General features: G+C 42.7%; 1 pseudogene; it reads right to left on the minus strand.

The window, feature by feature from the left end:
- Positions 1-20,956, minus strand: part of LOC111976522 (DNA (cytosine-5)-methyltransferase 3B-like) — an 83,976-nt pseudogene that overhangs the window by 46,819 nt on the left and 16,201 nt on the right.

Here is a 20,956-nt window from a genome sequence, read left to right on the forward strand (position 1 = left end):
CCACTGACTAACCCCACACCACTGTAGACCTGTGAGGTTACAGACGTCAAAGAGAATGGAGGCAGAGATGTACAAACACACAGTCAGTCATGCTCCAAACACACATTGTCTCTGCAGGTGGACAAACAGAAGAAGGGATGGGAGACTTCTATGATATTATCCACTTTCTCCTCTCTTGTTTTCTGTTAAAACGTAACTCCCTCTTCTATTGGCCCTATATTCCCCCCTTTGTCCTCTCCCTTCTCTCTCCCCCTTCCTCACTTCTTCCCCTCTCCCTGTCTCTCTCTCCCCTTCCGTTACCTTGTACTCTGGCTGGCAGGCAGGCTCTGTGGTGTTGGAGGCCAGGGAGGTGGAGGTGCTCTGGGCCGAATCCTTAGAGTCCTGCTCCAGGAGCTCCAGGGAGGGGCTCTCAGGGACCACGGACACCAGGGGCCCGGGGCCAACACTGCAGGCCAGGCTCTGTGGAGAGAGAGAGAAAGGTGGGAGGGGGAGAGATGGGAAGGAGAGAAGGAAACAATGCATTAAACATTAGTTGGGATTAGGGTTGCAAAGTTCCAGGAACTGTCAATAAATTCCCTGGTTTTCCCGGAATCCCGGTTGGAGGATTCCTGTTTATTCCCTCCAAATCGGAGAATTCTCCAACCCTGATTTCGTGAAAACCAGGGAATTTATTGAATGTTTCCGGAATTTTGCAACTAGCTTTATGAGAAGGTTATACAGTGGGGAGAACAAGTATTTGATACACTGCCGATTTTGCAGGTTTTCCTACTTACAAAGCATGTAGAGGTCTGTAATTTTTATCATAGGTACACTTCAACTGTGAGAGACGGAATCTAAAACAAAAATCCAGAAAATCACATTGTATGATTTTTAAGTAATTAATTTTATTGCATGACATAATTATTTGATAACCTACCAACCAGTAAGAATTCCGGCTCTCACAGACCTGTTTGTTTTTCTTTAAGAAGCCCTCCTGTTCTCCACTCATTACCTGTATTAATTGCACCTGTTTGAACTCGTTACCTGTATAAAAGACACCTGTCCACACACTCAATCAAACAGACTCCAACCTCTCCACAATGGCCAAGACCAGAGAGCCGTGTAAGGACATCAGGGATAAAATTGTAGACCTGCACAAGGCTGGGATGGGCTACAGGACAATAGGCAAGCAGCTTGGTGAGAAGGCACAACTGTTGGCGCAATTATTAGAAAATGGAAGAAGTTCAAGATGACGGTCAATCACCTTCGGTCTTGGGGCTCCATGCAAGATCTCACCTCGTAGGGCATCAATGATCATGAGGAAGGTGAGGGATCAGCCCAGAACTACACGGCAGGACCTGGTCATGACCTGAAGAGAGCTGGACCACAGTCTCAAGAAACCATTAGTAACACACTCACGCCGTCATGGATTACTGCTGCCGCACGCAAGGTCCCCTGCTCAAGCCAGCATGTCCGGCACTGTCTGAAGTTTGCCAAGACACTCATTCTTTGATGATTCAGAGGAGGAATGGGAGAAGGTCATGTGGTCTGATGAGACAAAAATAGAGCTTTTTGGTCTAAACTCACTCGCCGTGTTTGGAGGAAGAAGAATTATGAGTACAACCCCAAGAACACCATCCCACCGTGAAGCATGGAGGTGGAAACATCATTCTTTGGGGATGCTTTTCTGCAAAGGGGACAGGACGATTGCACCGTATTGAGGGAGGATGGATGGGGCCATGTATCGCGAGATCTTGGCCAACAACCTCCTTCCCTCAGTAAGAGCATTGCAGATGGGTCGTGGCTGGGTCTTCCAGCATGACAACGACCCGAAACAGACAGCCAGGGCAACTAAGGAGTGGCTCCGTAAGAAGCATCTCAAGGTCCTGGAGTGGCCTAGCCAGTCTCCAGACCTGAACCCAATTTTGGAGGGAGCTGAAAGTCTGTATTGCCCAGCGACAGCCCCGAAACCTGAAGGATCTGGAGAAGGTCTGTATGGAGGAGTGGGCCAAAATCCCTGCTGCAGTGTGTGCAAACCTGGTCAAGAACTACAGGAAAACATATGATCTCTGTAATTGCAAACAAAGGTTTCTGTACCAAATATTAAGTTCTGCTTTTCTGATGTATCAAATACTTATGTCATGCAATAAAATGCAAATTATACTTAAAAATCATACAATGTGATTTTCTGGATTTTCTCTCACAGTTGAAGTGTACCTATGATAAAAATGATGATAAAAATTACAGACCTCTACATGCTTTGTAAGCAGGAAAACCTGCAAAAATCGGCAGTGTATCAAATACTTGTTCTCCCCACTGTAGTTTTTTGAAGTGTCTTAAAACCTATGTGTAATTACACAATTTACCAAGTACGAACAACTGCTAAATCTGTAATGTATTTCTTGTTGAATTTGGTCCCTATCCACCTGATGATCTCGATCCACCCAATCCTAGTTCTTAGCTCCATCAGTGTGTGTTTTAGCATAGTGCTCTTGACCCAAATGGACTCCCACATCTACCCAGATAATCTAGACCATCACCATGAACCTACTCAGTGTTCTTTAATCCAGACCATCACCTTGGAACCTACTCACTGTTCTTTAATCCAGACCAACACTTTGGAACCTACTCAGTGTTCTTTTAATCCAGACCAAAACACCTTGGAACCTACTCAGTGTTCTTTAAATCCAGACCAACACCTTGGAACCTACTCAGTGTTCTTTAATCCAGACCATCACCGTGGAACCTACTCAGTGTCCTTCTCTCTTTGATGTATTTAGCAATCTCACTGGTAACTGAAATAAAGCAACCTTTTTGCAGGTACTGTAGACTGACAGAGAGACACACAGGGTATGAGAGAAAGGGGAGAGAGAGACAGAGAGAGAGGAAGAGAGAGAGGAAGTGAAAGTGAGAGAGACAGAGAGGGGGAGAGACATAGAAAGAGGGACAGAAAGCGAAAGAGAGAGAGCACAAGAGGGAGAGCGAAAGAGAGAGATAGAGCCGTTGAACATTGTCAGTCACGAAGGGCAGAGGCCGAGCACTTACGGCACTTTTGAAATCTCATCACATGATGGACTGCAGACAAGCATGTTTTAACTGGCTCAGGCTGCAAACAAGAGACTTCAGAAAATAAACCATGAGGATCCAATTGTACACTGACTGTCACTCCTTCCAGGCCGCAGTGTTTCACACAAAGGCAGCCCTTATGGTTGCTGTGTGTGTGTGTGTCTCCAACGGTTTGGTCTCTCCTCTGTACCTACCCTCTCATATCTGCTGTTTGAGCGTGACAAGTGTGTGTGTGTGTTTGACTGTTTCAGCGTGACAAGCCATTCTTGTTGGATGGTGTGTGTTTCTACAGGTGCTGCCTCATAATTTCTCAGAGAACTGACAGAAGACACACAGAACTACATTCCTCCAGCCACATGGCATGTCTTGTCCTGTCCTACTGTGCTAGTTGTGTTAATCATAAGGATGTTGCCATGGCTCAGAGTGATTTTTTTTTATTTCGATCGGTAAGCTGCTCAGATAGCTGATGCTTAAAGTTAGTGAGGGAGATAAGTCTCCAACTTCAGCGATTTTTGCAATTCGTTCCAGTCATTCGCAGCAGAGAACTGGAAGGAAAGGCAGCCAAAGTCGGTGTTGGCTTTGGGGATGACCAGTGAGATATACCTGCTGGAGCGCATGCTACGGGTGGGTGTTGCTATGGTGAYYAGTGAGCTGAGATAAGGCGGAGCTTTACCTAGCAAAGACTTAGATGACCTGGAGCCAGTGGGTTTGGCAACGAATATGTAGCGAAGGCCAGCCGACGAGAGCATACAGGCCGCAGTGGTGGGTGGTATATGGGGCTTTGGTGACAAAACGGATGGCACTGTGATAGCAAACTGGATGTAGTCTGAGTAGAGTGTTGGAGGCTATTTCGTAAATGACATCGCCGAAGTCAAGGATCGGTAGGATAGTTCGTTTTACGAGGGTATGTTTGGCAGCGTGAGTGAAGGAGGCTTTGTTGCGAAATAGGAAGCCGATTACAGAGTTCATTTTGGATTGGAGATGCTTAATATGAGTCTGGAAGGAGAGTTTACAGTCTAGCCAGAAACCTAGGTATTTGTAGTTGTCCACATATTCTAAGTCAGAACCATCCAGAGTAGTGATGCTAGTCGGGCGGGCGGGTGCGGGCAGCGATCGGTTGAAGAGCATGTATTTAGTTTTACTAGCATTTAAGAGCAGTTGGAGGCCTGTTGTATGGCATTGAAGCTCGTTTGGAGGTTTGTTAACAGTGTCCAACGAAGGGCCAGATGTATACAGAATGGTGTCGTCTGCGTAGAGGTGGATCAAGGAATCAACCGCAGAAAGAGCAACATCATTGATATATACAGAGAAAAGATTCAGCCCGAGGATTGAACCCTGTTGTACCCCCATAGAGACTGCCAGAGGTCCGGACAACAGGCCCTCCGATTTGACACACTGAACTCTGAGAAGTATAGTATGCCTACCTAGTCATGTAATCACGGACAGGATTGACAGAATATCTTTTTTAATATCAAATCATGTCTAAGGTACTGTTAGAACAGAGTAATTCATTTCTGTGGGGGTGTCAAATTTGAATGAAAAAATATGTAAAATCAAATATGACTCAGAGGTGGATTTGTTTTTCTTTGTGAGAACATAAAACAGAGCTGAATATTTTGACAGACTAGATGGGAGCCCTGGCCTGTATAGTGTCTGTTCATTACGTTGCTGCATATTCAGTCTACTCTGAATGGCGTGTGTCCACATGTAGTGTGTGTTCTCACCAGAGGACTGCTGTGGTGCTCCAGCTTGTTCTGGCGTCCTCCCCTTCTCTGCTCGCGGCTGCGTGGTTTGCTGTGAGGGGCCAGCAGACCGGCCTGGAAGATGGTCCTGGGAGAGGGTCTCTGTCTCAGACCCGAGCCAGACTCCGAGCCCCCCACTCCTACTACCTTGGCCTTGTGCTGTAGAGAAGACACAGCCCTGCTAAACAATGGTTGACCAACTCCCTGCACAATCTGGCTGACCTTTGGACCATCATAAGGTTCATGTCCATTCCTGTATCCTAATTCTACAGCGCACAGTGTCTGGCTACGAGACAACATCATCACCGTTCAGGTTTTGTTGATGAGATGGGGTTCAACACAGACTAACAGCAGGGCTCACTGGTTCTACTGTTAGGATCATCACTTTGAGCACTATGCATTTGTGCAGGTAGTATTCTCCTGGCATTCGGCAAACCCAGATTCGTCTGTCGGACTGCCAGATGGTGAAGAGTGATTCATCACTCCAGTGTTTCCACTGCTCCAGAGACCAATGGCAGCGAGCTTTACACCACTTCAGCCGACACTTGGCATTGCGCATGGTGATCTTAGTCTTGTGTGCGTGCGGCTGCACGGCCATGGAAACCCATTTCATGAACTTGTACTGACGTTGTTTCCAGAGGCAGAACCGAGGAGAGATTATTTTTACGTGCTACGCACTTCAGCACTCGGCGGTCCCGTTCTGTCAGCTTTTGTGGCCTACCACTTCGCGGCTGAGCCGTTGTTGCTCCTAGACATTTCCACATCACAATAACAGCAATTACCAGGGCAGCTTTAGAAGGGCAGAAATTTCRCGAACTGACTTGTTGGAAAGGTGCCACGTTAAAAGTCACTGAGCTCTTCAGTAAGGCCATTCTACTGCCAATGTTTGCCTATGGAGATTGTGTGCTCGATTTTATACACCTGTCAGCAACGGGTGTGGTTGAAATAGCCAAATCTACTAATTTGAAGGGRKGTCCACAACAGTCCACCACAGGAGGTTGCTGAGGGGAGGACGGCTCATAATAATGGAGCAATTGGAATGGCATCAAACACCTGGAAACCATGTGTTTGATGTATTTTATACTAATCCACATATTCAGCTCCAGTCATTACCATGAGCCCATCCTCCCCAATTAAGGTGCCACCAACCTCATGTGGTGTCCACAAACTTCTGTACATATAGTGTACCTTGAGAAGCAACTGCTCTCTATGTATCCCCTCTTGATCCCGCATTCTTTTGTCTTTTACGTAGCAGGCGTAAAAGAAACACAGACCAGACAAGTAGATTATGGTTGGATTGGATTATGGTCATTGTAGTTCAGTATCACGTATTCTGCGCTAAACTATGTAGAACATTGGCCTGTTGGAAACTACAACCCCCTACAGTTTGATCTGATTTAAAATCATGATCTGATTTAAAATCATGATCATGATCTGATTTATTTCTAGAGAAACTGCAGCACAATGTGCAGAGTCTGGTGGAATAGAGTGTTGGGCAGTGTGTGTGTGTGTGTATATATATATGTGTGTGTGTGTATATATATATATATATATGTGTGTGTCTGTGCGTATCTAAGTATGAGTATGTATCTACGTGTGTATCTATGTATGAGTAAACTGTCCGCGCGCATGTCTGTGTATGTGGGTCTATGTAGTGTGAATACTCACCTCACTATAGGAGGAGTCCCAGCTGCACTCCTCCTCCTCAGAGGACCTCTTCCTGGTTCTCTTCCTGCTCCCAGACAACTGGTTAACATCTGAGTCTGGAGAGAGAGAGGGTAGGAGGGAGAGCAAGAGAGAGAGAGAGTGTGAGAGAGTGAGAGAGAGAGAAAGAGAGAGAGAGATGGAGAGACATGGGGGACTGAGTAAAAATGGTGACTTATGAAAACACAGGGTTCAGAGAGTGTGTGAGAAGTTTAGGCTTGAGGTGAGAGGAAGCTGCTACTTAATGCGGTAGTCAAGTGTAAGGTGAGAATTTGGTCAAATGAATCAAATGTATTTATAAAGCCCTTTATACATCAGCAGATGTCACAAAGTGCTTACAATTGAAGTCGGAAGTTTACATACACCGTAGCCAAATATATTTGAACTCAGTTTTACACAATTCCTGACATTTAATCCTAGTAAAAATTCCCTGTCTTAGGTCAGTTAGGATCACCACTTTATTTTAAGAATGTGAAATGTCAGAATAATAGTAGAGAGAATGATTTATTTCAGCTCTTATTTCTTTCATCACATGCTTCCCACAATAAGTTGGGTGAATTTTGGCCCATTCCTCCTGACAGAGCTGGTGTAACTTAGTCAGGTTTGTAGGCCTCCTTGCTCGCACATGCTTTTTCAGTTCTGTCCACACATTTTCTAGGTCAGGGCTTTGTGATGGCCACTCCAATACCTTGACTTTGTTGCCCCATTTTGCCACAACTTTGGAAGTATGCTTGGGGTCATTGTCCATTTGGAAGAGATATTTGCGACCAAGCTTTAACTTCCTGACTGATGGCTTGAGATGTTGCTTCAATATATCCATATAATTTTCCTTTCTCATGATGCCATCTATTTTGTGAAGTGCACCAGTCCCTCCTGCAGCAAAGCACCCCCACAACATGATGCTGCTGCCACCATCCCAACGTGCTTCACAGTTGGGATGGCGTTCTTCGGCTTGCAAGCTCCCCCTTTTTCCTCCAAACATAACAATGGTCATTATGGCCAAACAGTTCTATTTTTGTTTCATCAGACCAGAGGACATTTCTCCAAAAAGTACAATCTTTGTCCAGTTGCAAACCGTAGTCTGGCTTTTTTTAATGGCGGTTTTGGAGCAGTGGCTTCTTCCTTGCTAAGCGGCCTTTCAGGTTATGTCGATATAGGACCCGGTTTACAGTGGATATATACTTTTGTACCTGTTTCCTCCAGCATCTTCACAAGGTCCTTTGCTGTTGTTCTGGGATTGATTTGCACTTTTCACACCAAAGTACGTTCATCTCTAGGAGACAGAACACGTCTCCTTCCTGAGCGGTATGACGGCTGCGTGGTCCCATGGTGTTTATACTTGCCTTGAAACACATCCACAGGTACACCTCCAATTGACTCAAATGATGTCAATTCGCCTATTAGAAGCTTCTAAAGCCATGACATCATTTTCTGGAATTTTCCAAGCTGTTTAAAGGCACAGTCAACTTAGTGTATGTAAATTTCTGACCCACTGGAATTGTGATACAGTGAATTATAAGTGAAATAATCTGTCTGTAAACAATTGTTGGAAAAATTACTTATGTCATGCACAAAGTAGATGTCCTAACCGACTTGCCAAAACTATAGTTTGTTAACAAGAAATTTGTGGAGGGGTTGAAAAACGAGTTTTAATGACTCCAACCTAAGTGTATGTAAACTTCTGACTTCAACTGTACATACTGTATGTGCCTATAGTAGAAACGACAACACGATATACAGAAAATAAGGAACTTACTTTGATTGGACATGTGTGCGTTCCTAAGTTATTATGTGTAAGGAAAACAATAAGGTAGGCAAAGCGAGCGCCAGCAAGAAAACATTCAAATTCTTCCAAGACAGAGCAAATATACTCATACTTGATCTGCACAAACATGAGTGAAGTGCGGTGGGTTCTCCTGGAAGAGAGAAGTTTATCCAGCTCAGTAAAGCCTCAAACATAAATTGCCCGCAATGTTGAAATGGACTACTTCTGTGTGAATTAATGAGGAGGCAGGACACACCTCAATTCAAACTGTTGTTAGAAAATACAACTTGTTAGAAAATAATTGGAAATTGACAAGTTGAAACAGCCTATAGATAATTAGCAGGCAGCGCGTGTTAACTGTCCTGTTGTGTAATAATCACATTTTGGAACAGTGAGTGCATTCTGACATCACGTGCATAAAACAACTCGCGCTGGTGCGACCGTTAGAGATATTTGGAACTCACATGTGAAAAGGTTCATGCGTTTGAGCCAACCATTTGCACACACTGTATATACACTTTCTTTTTTTCTATTGTGTTATTGACTGTACGCTTGTTTATTCCATGTGTAACTCGTGTTGTTGTTTGTGTCCCACTGCTTTGCCTTGGCCAGGTCACAGTTGTAAATGAGAACTTGTTCTCAACTAGCTTACCTGGTTAAATAAAAGGTGAAATGAATTAATTAAAAAAAAAATTTAATCAGTTGTGTGGTGACATGGTAGGGGTGGTATACAGAAGATAGCTCTATTTGGTAAAAGACCAAGTTCATATTATGCCATGAATAGCTCAAATAAGCAAAGAGAAACCACAGTCCATCATTACTTTAAAACATGAAGGTCAGTCAATCCAGAACATTTCAAGAACTTTGAAAGTTTCTTCAAATGCAGTCGCAAAAACCATCAAGCACTATGATGAAACTGGTTCTCATGAGGACTGCCACAGGAAAGGAAGACCCAGAGTTACCTCTGCTGCAGAGGATAAGTTCATTAAAGTTACCATCCTCAGAAATTGCAGCCCAAATAAATGCTTCAGAGTTCAAGTAACAGGCACATCTCAACATGAACTGTTCAGAGAATACTGTGTGAATCAGGCCTTCATGGTCAAATTACTGCAAAGAAACCACTACTAAAGGACACCAATAAGAAGAAGAGACATGCTTGGGCCAAGAAACACATGCAATGGATATTAGACCGGTGGAAATCTGTCCTTTGGTCTGATGAGTCCAAATTTGAGATTTTTGGTTCCAACCGCCTTGTCTTTGTGAAATGCCGAGTAGGTGAATGGATGATCTCCGCATGTGTGGTTCCCACTGTGAAGCATGGAGGAGGAGGTGTGATGGTGTGCGGATCTTTGCTGGTGACACTGTCAGTGATTTATTTAGAGTTCAAGGCACACTTAACCAGCATGGATACCACAGCATTCGGCAGCGATACGCCATACCATCTGGTTTGCGCTTACTGGGACTATCATTAGTTTTTCAGCAGGACAATGACCAACACACCTCCAGGCTGTGTAAGGGCTATTTGACCAAGAAGGAAAGTGATGGAGTGCTGCATCAGATGACCTGGCCTCCACAATCACCTGACCTCAACCCAATTGAGATGGTTTGGATGAGTTTGACCGCAGAGTGAAGGAAAAGCAGCCAACAAGTGCTCAGCATATGTGGGAACTCCTTCAAGACTGTTGAAAAAGCTTTCCAGGTGAAGCTGGTTGAGAGAAGTGTGCAAAGCTGTCAAGGCAAAGGGTGGCTACTTTGAAGAATCTCAAATATAAAATATATTTTTATTTGTTTAACACTTTTTTGGTTCCTACATGATTCCATATGTGTTATTTCCTAGTTTTGATGTCTTTACTATTATTCTACAATGTGGACAATAGTAAAAATAAAGAAAACCCTTGAATGAGTAGGTGTGTCCAAACATTTGACTGGTACTGTATATTTTTTTTATACTTCAAGGGCTCTTAAAATTCTAAATAAAATAACATAATGATCCTTGGTATGACTTTCTTAAAACAATTCCATATAGCTCAGTAGAACCCCCCCYCCCCCCCCCAGTTTAGACAGGGTTTAGACTGTAATGGGTTAATTAACCCATTTTCTACGCTAAACTATGTAGAATATTGGCCTGTCGGAAACTACAACTGCCTACTACATTACACAGTTCGGGCTTAATCTGATTTATCTCTAGAGAAACTGCAGCACTATGTGCAGAGTCTGGAGGAGTAGAGAGTTGGGCAGTGCATGTGTGTGTGTGTGTGTGTGTGTGTGTATCTAAGTATGAGTATGTATGTGATGTCAAGTCAATTACAGTAGTTGTTTAAAAACAGAAAAATAACATACATTTGTGTTCATCACTTAGCTCTACTGTAAACCAACTAGAAAGCTTAAAATATTTTAAATGTCCCTTTCCAGTCTTGCTGCCATGCATGGTTGCTACTATCAGTGTTGTATGTGTTCCTGACCTGCAGGTGAGGCAGCGTCTCCGTTCTGCTTGGGGCTGAAGGGGGAGGGCGGCTCAGCAGCAGTCAGCGGGCTGTTCTCATTGGTCATCTCTGCGCCTCTGTCGTTCTCTGATGGTCCCTCGGCTGCAGGAATGTCCCCATTCACCTCAGCCTGGGGACGACAGATGTGCTATCAACTCAGTTAAAAAACAGCAAAACAGTCCAAACAAACCACTCCAAACACACAACAGCAGCCAACTACCTATAGACCAGTCCGCTTCCATCACAAACCACCCCACCTAACAAATAAAGCCTACATAACATCACACAACAACATTTTATCAAAAAAGCTCAGAGCATTCATCAGAAAACGTGCATATTAGCAAGTCAAGCTAAGGACAGTAATTTCCTGTCTAAGTGTGCTATATGTGCTTTCACTGTTCATGATTGGTGTATGTACAGTATGTAAGAAATTATGCAGATTCGGAAATGGTGTCAGTCTCGTGGCAAGAATGAAACGTGTCTGGACTGCTAGACTTGAATGACTCAGCTGTGGTGCCTGTGTCCCACTTCAGCACTCATCTCTTCCCCTTGAATTACACCCTTTTATCTAGAGAGACTGCCAGTAAAGGAGTGATGAAAAATTAGGCATTCTCTCTCGCCGTGGCTTCAATAGCATTGTGGGTCTATAAATCACATGACCCAGCGTCCTCTGCTAATTCTTCCACTAATACAACATTAGTTTCTCAATCGCGTACAAGCATTTTTGGAACTATGTTGTCAATTTTCAAAACAATCCACTCTGTGTTCTTTTGCAAAACAGTAAATGTGTTTTCAAAATGAAGTTGTACTGTCAAAATTTCAAATACATTCATCAAAACACGACTGCCAGCAAAAAGATTAACGCAACCATATTTATCTCAAGTCCAAGCAGACAAAACAGAAAGTTAGTCTGTGTTTTAAAAAATCCCAGGAGATCAATACATTTTCTTTGCAGTCACTAATGATGATACAAATGTCTAACCCTGTTTGAACCCCAGGAAGAGTAGGTGCTGCCTTGGCAACAGCTACTGGGGATCCTAATAAATACTACTAAAAGTACAACTATGCAAAGGTGAAGAATTATGGGCAATTACTCTCCCTTTATGCATATGTTACACAACAATTTCATACACATCAAATGAAATACTATTCCTGTAAAAAATAAAACAAAAAACAAGCACATCGTGTTCAGGATTCATTCATATGTATCATCACAATCCATCAACGAAAATGTTTTGCAAATTCGGCATGCGGGCAACCAGTTAGGGAACCATGTACATGGTATGACATGTTATGACACTGATGGAATGATTTAGAATTTCGTGCAGTAGTATTTACTGATTGCCCGAAACAATGAACACAATTGCACACCTTTATCTTCTGATTAAAACAACRTGTTAATATTCTGGGAACAAAACACTTAACACTGAATGTGTATTCACTGATAACATTTGCATTTAAAGTTTTGCAAAAGGTGATCTAAGATATGTAAAGTTGAAGTCGGAAGTTTACACACACACACACACCTTAGCCAAATACATTTAAACTCAGTTTTTCACAATTCCTGACATTTAATCCTAGTAAACATTCCCTGTCTTAAGTCAGTTAGGATCACCACTTTATTTTAAGAATGTGATATGTCAGAATAATAGTAGAGAGAATGACTTCTTTCAGCTTTTATTTCTTTCATCACATTCCCAGTGGGTCAGAAGTTTACATACACTCAATTAGTATTTGGTAACATTGCCTTTAAATTGAGGTCTGGGCTTTGTGATGTCCACTCTAATACCTTGACTTTGTTGTCCTTAAGCCATTTTACCACAACTTTGGAAGTATGCTTGGGGTCGTTGTCCATTTGGAAGACCCATTTGCGACCAAGCTTTAACTTCCTGACTGATGTCTTGAGACGTTGCTTCAATATATCCATATAATTTTCCTACCTCATGATGCCATCTATTTTGATTACCTCAACTAGCCTGTACCCCTGCACACTGACTCGGTACCGGTGCCCCCTGTATATAGCCTCATTATTGTTATTCTTATTGTGTTACTTTTTATCTTATCCTACTTGGTAAATATTTTCTTCTTCTTGAACTGCACTGTTGGTTAAGGGCTTGTAAGTAAGCATTTCACGGTAAAGTCTACACTTGTTGTATTCGGCGCATGTGGCAAATAAAGTTTGATTTGATTTAAATGGGACCGCAAGACTCCAGTGCTTTGCCAAATGCCAGCTAAAGATGTGGGGCTTCTGCAGCATCAACTGCAGCATTGTTTTTTTTACCCTAACACGGAACCCAAACCKGCTGCGCGCGTGCGCCATCGTGCATAAATATATTTTGTCCCCCTACACCAAACGCGATCACGACACGCAGGTTAAAATATCAAACCAATCCAAACTCTGAATCAATTACATTATTTTGTGGACAGGTCGAAAAGCATTAAACATTTATGGCAATTTAGCTAGTTAGCTTGCACTTGCTAGCTAATTTGTCCCATTTAACTAGCTTGCTGTTGCTAGCTAATTTGTCCTGGGATATAAACATTGAGTTGTTATTTTACCTGAAATGCACAAGGTCCTCTAATCCGACAATTAATCCACACACAAAACGGTCAACCAACTGGTAGTTGGCATCTAAACTTTCATAGTATTACCACGACGGCAAAACATTTCGTCTTTCAATCACCCACGTGGGTATAACCAATGAGGAGATAGCACGTGGGTACCTGCTTCTATAAACCAATGAGGAGATGGGAGAGGCAAGACTTGCCTCTCCCAGAAATAGGAATGACTTCTATTTTAGCCCAAGGCAACGTAAATGCTCGTTGGCGCGCGCGAGCAGTGTGGGTGCAATAATTGAATAACATGGATTTCTACACTTATTTTGCAACGCTCGCGCATGCGACGCGAGCGGTGTGGTCGGCCTATAAGCCTCCTTGACTTTTCTGAGCTCAAGGGACTAAACTGAGGAGATACTCATTTTTATTTCACCTTCATTTAACCAGGTAGACCAGTTGAGAACAAGTTCTAATTTACAACTGCAACCTGGCCAAGATAGAGCAAAGCAGTGCGACAAAAACAACAGAGTTACACATGGGATAAACAAACGTACAGTCAATATCACAATAGAAAAGTCTATATACAGTGTGTGCAAATGTAGTAGGATTAGGGAGGTAAGGCAATAAATAGGCCATAGTGGCGAAATAATTACAATTTAGCAATTTAACACTGGAAAGATAGATGTGCAGAAGATGAATGTGCAAGTAGAGATACTGGGGTGCAAAGGAGCAAAGAAAATAACAATATGGGGATGAGGTAGTTGGGTAGGCTATTTACAGATGGCTATGTACAGGTACAATGATCGGTAAGCTGCTCTGACAGCTGATGTTTAAAGTTAGTGAGGGAGATATAAGTCTCCAGCTTCAGTGATTTTTGCAATTCGTTCCAGTCATTGGCAGCAGAGAACTGGAAGGAAAGGCGGCCAAAGGAGGAATTGGCTTTGGGGATGACCAGTGAAATATACCTGCTGGAGCGCGTGCTACGGGTGGGTGTTGCTATGGTGACCAGTGAGCTGAGATAAGGCGGAGCTTTACCTAGCAAAGACTTATAGATGACCTGGAGCCAGTGGGTTTGGCGACGAATATGAAGCGAGGGTCAGCCAACGAGAGCATACAGGTCGCAGTGGTGGATGGTATATGGGGCTTTGGTGACAAAACAGATGGCACTGTTATAGACTACATCCAATTTGTTGAGTGGAGTGTTGGCGTCTATTTTGTAAATGACATCGCCGAAGTCAAGGATCGGTAGGATAGTCAGTTTTACAAGGGTATGTTTGGCAGCATGAGTGAAGGATGCTTTGTTGCGAAATAGGAAGCCAATTCTAGATTTCATTTTGGATTGGATATGCTTAATGTCTGGAAGGAGAGTTTACAGTCTAACCAGACACCTGGGCATTTGTAGTTGTCCACATATTCTAAGTCAGAAATGTAAGCCCTGGATGACTGTAGAATCTAAGAGTAAAAACAAACTTATCTTAAGTAAAGTTCATAGGTTAAAACACTCCTTTAGGGAACTGTAGCTAATAAGTATTTAGGGGAAATAGAAAGTGTTGTGAACTAAGGTACTGTAAAACTTCAATTAACAGCCCAGGCGTTTATTTGCTTAAATCACTGAACACAATAGGCACTTATTTGAGCCAGGCCTCTAACTTATTTCCTTAGTGCACACAACTTTTGCTCATTTTCATAGTTCATGTTTAATTCCAGCATTCACTTTCAGCATTTTAATCTTCATTTCCTGCACTAATGTGTTATCATTTACACAGTGTCACGTTTGTTTTGTCTTAGTATGCCTATTTTTAAAAAATATACAAAAATGTATTGAGAATAATTATTCTCCTCTTTGACAGTGCTTACTTCTGCCAATTTCTGGGGCTCTGTACTCCCGAAGTTGTTGACTGTTTTTGTGCATATCAGTTAGCTAGCAGTTCTCAGCTAGGAGCCAATGGCTAGCAGTTTATTACTGGCCCAAAAAATAAGCTGATTGCAATCATTTTTCCAGTCATTACTGAATTATTGAATGTTACAAATAAAACATTAAACCTCGTAAACAATTAACCCACCATTTATTTGAAACAGCCGTTTATTTGCTGAAATGTGTGCCGTTGCCAAGCTAATAAAAGAGGCAGGTGGCTATTTGAGACTTGCTGTTTAATTTAAGTTTTACAGTATGCATATGTGTGTGTGTGTTAACAGTGAGAGTGATGGGATCTGCTGACTTGATTAAAGGTAAAGGAGAAGAATGTTAGTTCCAGCTGTGAAATAGATGCAGAGGTAGCTATAGGATCACACACACACCAAAATAAAACAAGACCACAAAAAAACTATAACAACAGAGAGATACAGAGTTAAAGCATCTATCCAACATCTTTAGGCTGAACACCGGGCTGAGACCGGAAGAGGGTGAGAGAGGTGGAACTCCCTGAGGGGGAGACAGCCAGGGAGTTGGGGGTGAGAGAGTTAGGGGCCTTCACCCCATTGGCAGGCTTCCTCCTCAGGAAGCGTAAGCCCTTGGCCTTGGGAACAATGCATGCGGTTGTGGGATATCAGGAATCTTCCTCTGGAATGCCAGTCTGAGTCACGGTTCCCTTACCGCCATAGCTGACCTCCAGTGGCACAGTCACTTGCCAAAGCTAACACAGACAACCTTGCACAGCAGCACAGTAGAGCTGAGCATAGTTCAATGACATACCACACACTGTGCACTCTCTCACTCTGGGAAACCAGCACTGCAATACAAACGCTATACAAAGAAATAAGCAGTTCCTCCCTCTCTCCTACAGGCAGCGAGATTCTCTCACACACCTCCAACCGCGTGGCAGCTCAAACACCAGCTATGGAAACAGTGTCTGACATAAGACAATGCACGTGTGGATTGATTAAAAGTGTGTTGACAGATTAAGAGCAAGACCTTTGGTTGATCTGTTTGTCCGTCCATCCGTCTGTTCTGCCCACTCAAACGTCATCAAAAAAAAATTCCCTGACAAAGTACATCTTCACCCCCCCAGCCCAAACTGAAGGGGCCCAGACAAGGCTCTGCCACAGCCTCTGCTTTTGTAGAAGGAGAACAAAGTATGAGTGGAAACTAAAGGCTGGGGCTCACACCAGGTGGCTAGGAGCACTTTAAGCATCTCTGCTTCCCTGACACCTCAGCCCTTGAATTGCATTCTGGGTTGGACACAGAGACAGGAAACAAAGGAGAGATTAGGAAGGAATGGACTCAGTTGGAGAGAGATACTCCCTTTCAATGGACCCATACCTGACCTACAGTATAGCACACACACATGGCAAGGAATAACACACAAGCACACACACCTTCCAGACACATTTACAACATGAGGCACTGGCTTGCCATGTCAATGTACTTAGCTGATGTCAGTTACTCTCATTTTCAAAGTCTAGACTGGCTCCCGTTGGCTTGGCACAAAGACACCAAGATAACAGCGTTACAGAAAACCCTAAAGCGGAATTACATAAACTATACACCTGTGAATACCATGTCTGTGCTTTCACTGCTTTCCATAGAACAATATTATTCTTATCTGGGATCACAGGTTCACATAGTTGAGAACCAGTTTGCCAGGCAGACCCAGGAATGATAAAAAAAACTCCTATTGTAAAAGCATGTAGAAACCCATATGGCATTTCCCAGGGTGTCACTGTACATTAGTGTTCCAAGATATACCGAAACTACTGTACTTTTTTAATAAAAAAAAAAAWACATTTGGTACTAGAATTTGTGTTACGTTCAGTACTTCTGTCAAATGTGTTTCTCGCCATTGAGAGGATCAAGTCTGTCTATCAGCGCAGTGGAGCAAAGTACCTACTCTACTTCCTCATTCATTGTTAGAGCTGCCTGGGCTGCATTGTTACCTCCCCACTCATGCTGCACAGAAATTAACACACTTGAATAACGCAACACCATATGTAGAAATGTTGAAACTGTTTTGCGAAAAGTAATGAACAATGTCCATACAGGCTAGAACCTTTTTACAATGCCGCTATCTTTCAGCTTTAATTGTAGGCTAACTTTTCTTCCTAGTTTACAGCTGAATTCACTACCTACTACTTTGTTTGTGATAATATGCCAAAATAATGCAAAATATTCAGATTTCAAAGCTGATTGTCACCAAAAACATTATTAATTGAYTTTGTCTCCCTCGCCAACAAAAAGTAATTCACTTCGTCTCCCTCGCCTCCCGTCTGGTTTCCACTAGATTCCATGGCCACAATGTCAGATTCCACAGCCATGTGAATGATGTCATTACTTTGAGACAACATACACTTTTATAAAAGAAGAGATCGCTTCTTCTATGCAAATGTTATACAATAAAATAATGTTCTCCTAGCAGTTGCCAATAAAATAAGTCTTAAATCGGAGGTATTGTTTGTCATCTGTAGCCTCATGAAATCAGCTAAAACAAGCGCAATTATTTTTTTAATTGAACATTTATTTAACTAGGCAAGTCAGTTAAGAACAAATTCTTATTTACAATGACAGCCTAGGAACAGTGGGTTAACTGCCTTGTTGAGGGGCAGAACGACACATTTTTACCTTGTCAGCTCGGGGATTCAATCTAGCAACCTTTCGGTTCCTGAMCCMACGCTCTAAGCACTAGGCTACCTGCCGCCCCTCAATAACTGAATGCATGCACTCTCTCCTATTGAACAATATGAATTCACCTGTATTGTGAATAGACCTAGGCTAAATCTTCATTTACCCAGTTAATCAATAGAGATTTACCATTCAAAATCAATTATTACCGCTATGTTGTTTTGTAAAAACGAAGTCAAATTGATTGTATGATTGTATAATTGATTAAATAATGCATACATGGCTGTAGGGCTGGGCAATATGGCCTAAAAGTAATATCTCCATTTTTTTTATGAGGTTCAGATGATTCAGTATATATATATATAGCCATTTCTTGTTTTTCTATAAACAAATTTAAACAAAAATACAACGCCTCAAGGCCTATTTGTGCAAAACAAATGAACAACCCCCCCACGTCTATTCTATTGTTTAGGAATGTTTGACCACTAGCTAAATGTATTAATTTAGTTAATTTGTTGTTATAATTAAAACGGCCTGTGGTTATTTGCTATTGGATTGGCAGAATGACACAACTACTTACACATTAGCCTACAGCTGGCCTGAACATAACTTTTTTGAATGCACTTTAATTATCCAATGTCACATTTACCGATGGCAAGGTGAAGCCTGTGCCCAAAGCACTGCAGGCGGGTCCAGTTGCTCAAGCACAATGCTTTTATCATGTTGCTCCTGCTGTCAGTTGTCATGCACACCTGTCGGTCTTCGTTCATCTTCCACGATGCCAGGAAGTCTTTTGAAATCCTGGGCCATTAATTCACCCATATGATCATCGAGGAAGTAAGACGTCTGGAGGCAGACATTTTGCCATTTCCAGTCTTCATTTATGTAGTGGACTGTCAAACTTAGGTATGGCTCTGATGTTCTGCTCGACCATAGATCGGCTGTGGTGGAAGAATAAGAAACACTAGCCAGCTTCTCTGCGACTCTTTCGCGGGTAGCAGTGTATAATCGCAGCAGGGCTTCTTCCATGAAATACTAGCGGCTTGGCAGCTGATATGTGGTCAACTGCAGCTTTTTAAAGCCTGGCTTTTCTACCGTAAAGATTGGAACCATATCTTTCGCTATGTAATAGRGGTTCCCAGGCCGGAGCCTCCAGCGAGGGTTCCCAGGCCGGAGCCTCCGGCGACGATCGGTGGTTCGGTTCCTCCAGCAGTGATGTAAGAAAAATGTACACCTACCACGCTGCACCTTGGTCTCATTCCAACAACGGACATAACACCGGAAGCAACAGGATGAGAATTGGAGAGAGAGAGAGATCCCTGATGCCCTAAAGACTAGTGTGGGCTCTGAGCCATAAATCACACTGAATAGTAGTTAAGAACTAACTCACTCTGGGATAGAGTAACAGCCAACACTACCACAGAAGATCATTTATTACAATGATATGCAGATTTATCTAGATAGTCCTTATAACAACATTTTTAAACATACGCATGGTACTAAGGGTATAATCCAGGAGTGAAGGCCAAAACCCAACTGGCAAAGGATGCTACTGGAAGTAACTTTTTTCTAATGTAACTAACGGGGCAGAAATATTGTCCTACTGAATGGAAAAGGGGGATCTGAGGGCAAAACTGATCCAACCAAAACTTTCAGTCACAGCGTCTCATGATCCAGTTTTGTGTGAGAGTGTTAGTGGTCGAACCAGTAGGCGTGCTATCTGGCACTGAGAGCGATAAGAATCTCAACTCTTGGAGCAGGCATATCTCATCTGATGTGTAAAACTGTGGTTGTCTGACAAAAACACTTTGAAGGTGAAAACAAGATGGTTGTTTACTGAGAAGTGCCAAGAACTGCAGTTCACCAATAGAGTATAGGAACGCGTAGATGTATAACACATTAGTAATACAGTAATACCATGTCACTAAAGCCAGGCAGCTCAACTGAGTTACAAAGTGATATGAAGGAGGACATGTAGTTTATGGCTGTGAAAAACGTATTGATATTGCTGCACAGAGTGGTGGTTTTGGAGCAGAAACCCCAGTGGATTACAAAAGTGCATATGAACAGTGGATATTTGGTCACTTTGTTGGTAATAGTAGGAGAGCGACCTGTCCTGACATGTTCTGAGCAGTGCGACCTGTCCTGACATGTTCTGAGCAGTGCGACCTGTCCTGACATGTTCTGAGCAGTGCGACCTGTCCTCTACATGTTCTGAGCAGTGCGACCTGTCCTGACATGTTCTGAGCAGTGCGACCTGTCCTGACATGTTCTGAGCAGTGCGACCTGTCCTGACATGTTCCCCCCCACCATTCTTTCAAATGATGTACAGTGAGCAAATTTTAGAGCAGATTGTGTTTCAATCATAGCAAAAATTGGACCTAGTGGCATGCTGTTGAGTTGTGGCCGCACGAGAGAACAGTCATCCTAAAATCTCATTAGAAATTAGGTGTTTCTTTGTCTTACAGTAACATTATACTTTGCTATTATATTCGGTTCTGTTATGTACAATGCTATCATTATGTGATTTTGCAGACATTGATTCAGCTTTGATCTAACTATTAAACAAGCACCATTCACCAGAGAAGCCTGTTCTCTACGAGTAGCACATGCTTCAGGACTTTTAGCAGTTGGGAAGAAAGGTCCAGAAAAGTCAGCTCCGCAGCCACTCTGTAAAATAAAAATGGAGACCAACACTACTTACTGTTGCCGTCATCTTGTCACTCTCAACCATGATGGCTGAAGAAAACTTGTTGGATGGCATTACTGTTGCAGTTAACTTCGTCAATTATTGTTATTTTGATTATCTTCTAACCTGGAGGCAAAACAAACAAGACAATGCAGTAGTTAGGAGAGTGCACAAAACAGTACATTTAAATGTGCAATATTTCATGCATATATATATATATATACCCAGAGAGAGGATGGGGGGTGTCTTGGGCTAATTGCGCTATAATTTCCACCTTTTGTCTATTCCATTTGCCCAACAGCATGTGAAATTTTTGTCAATCAGTGTTGCTTCCTAAGTGGACAGTGTGATTGACTTGGAGTTACATTGTGTTGTTTAAGTGTTCCCTTTATTTTTTTGAGGCAGTGTGTGTGTGTG

Source organism: Salvelinus sp. IW2-2015, linkage group LG17 (assembly GCF_002910315.2).
Source record: "Salvelinus sp. IW2-2015 linkage group LG17, ASM291031v2, whole genome shotgun sequence".
NCBI lineage: Eukaryota > Metazoa > Chordata > Actinopteri > Salmoniformes > Salmonidae > Salvelinus > Salvelinus sp. IW2-2015.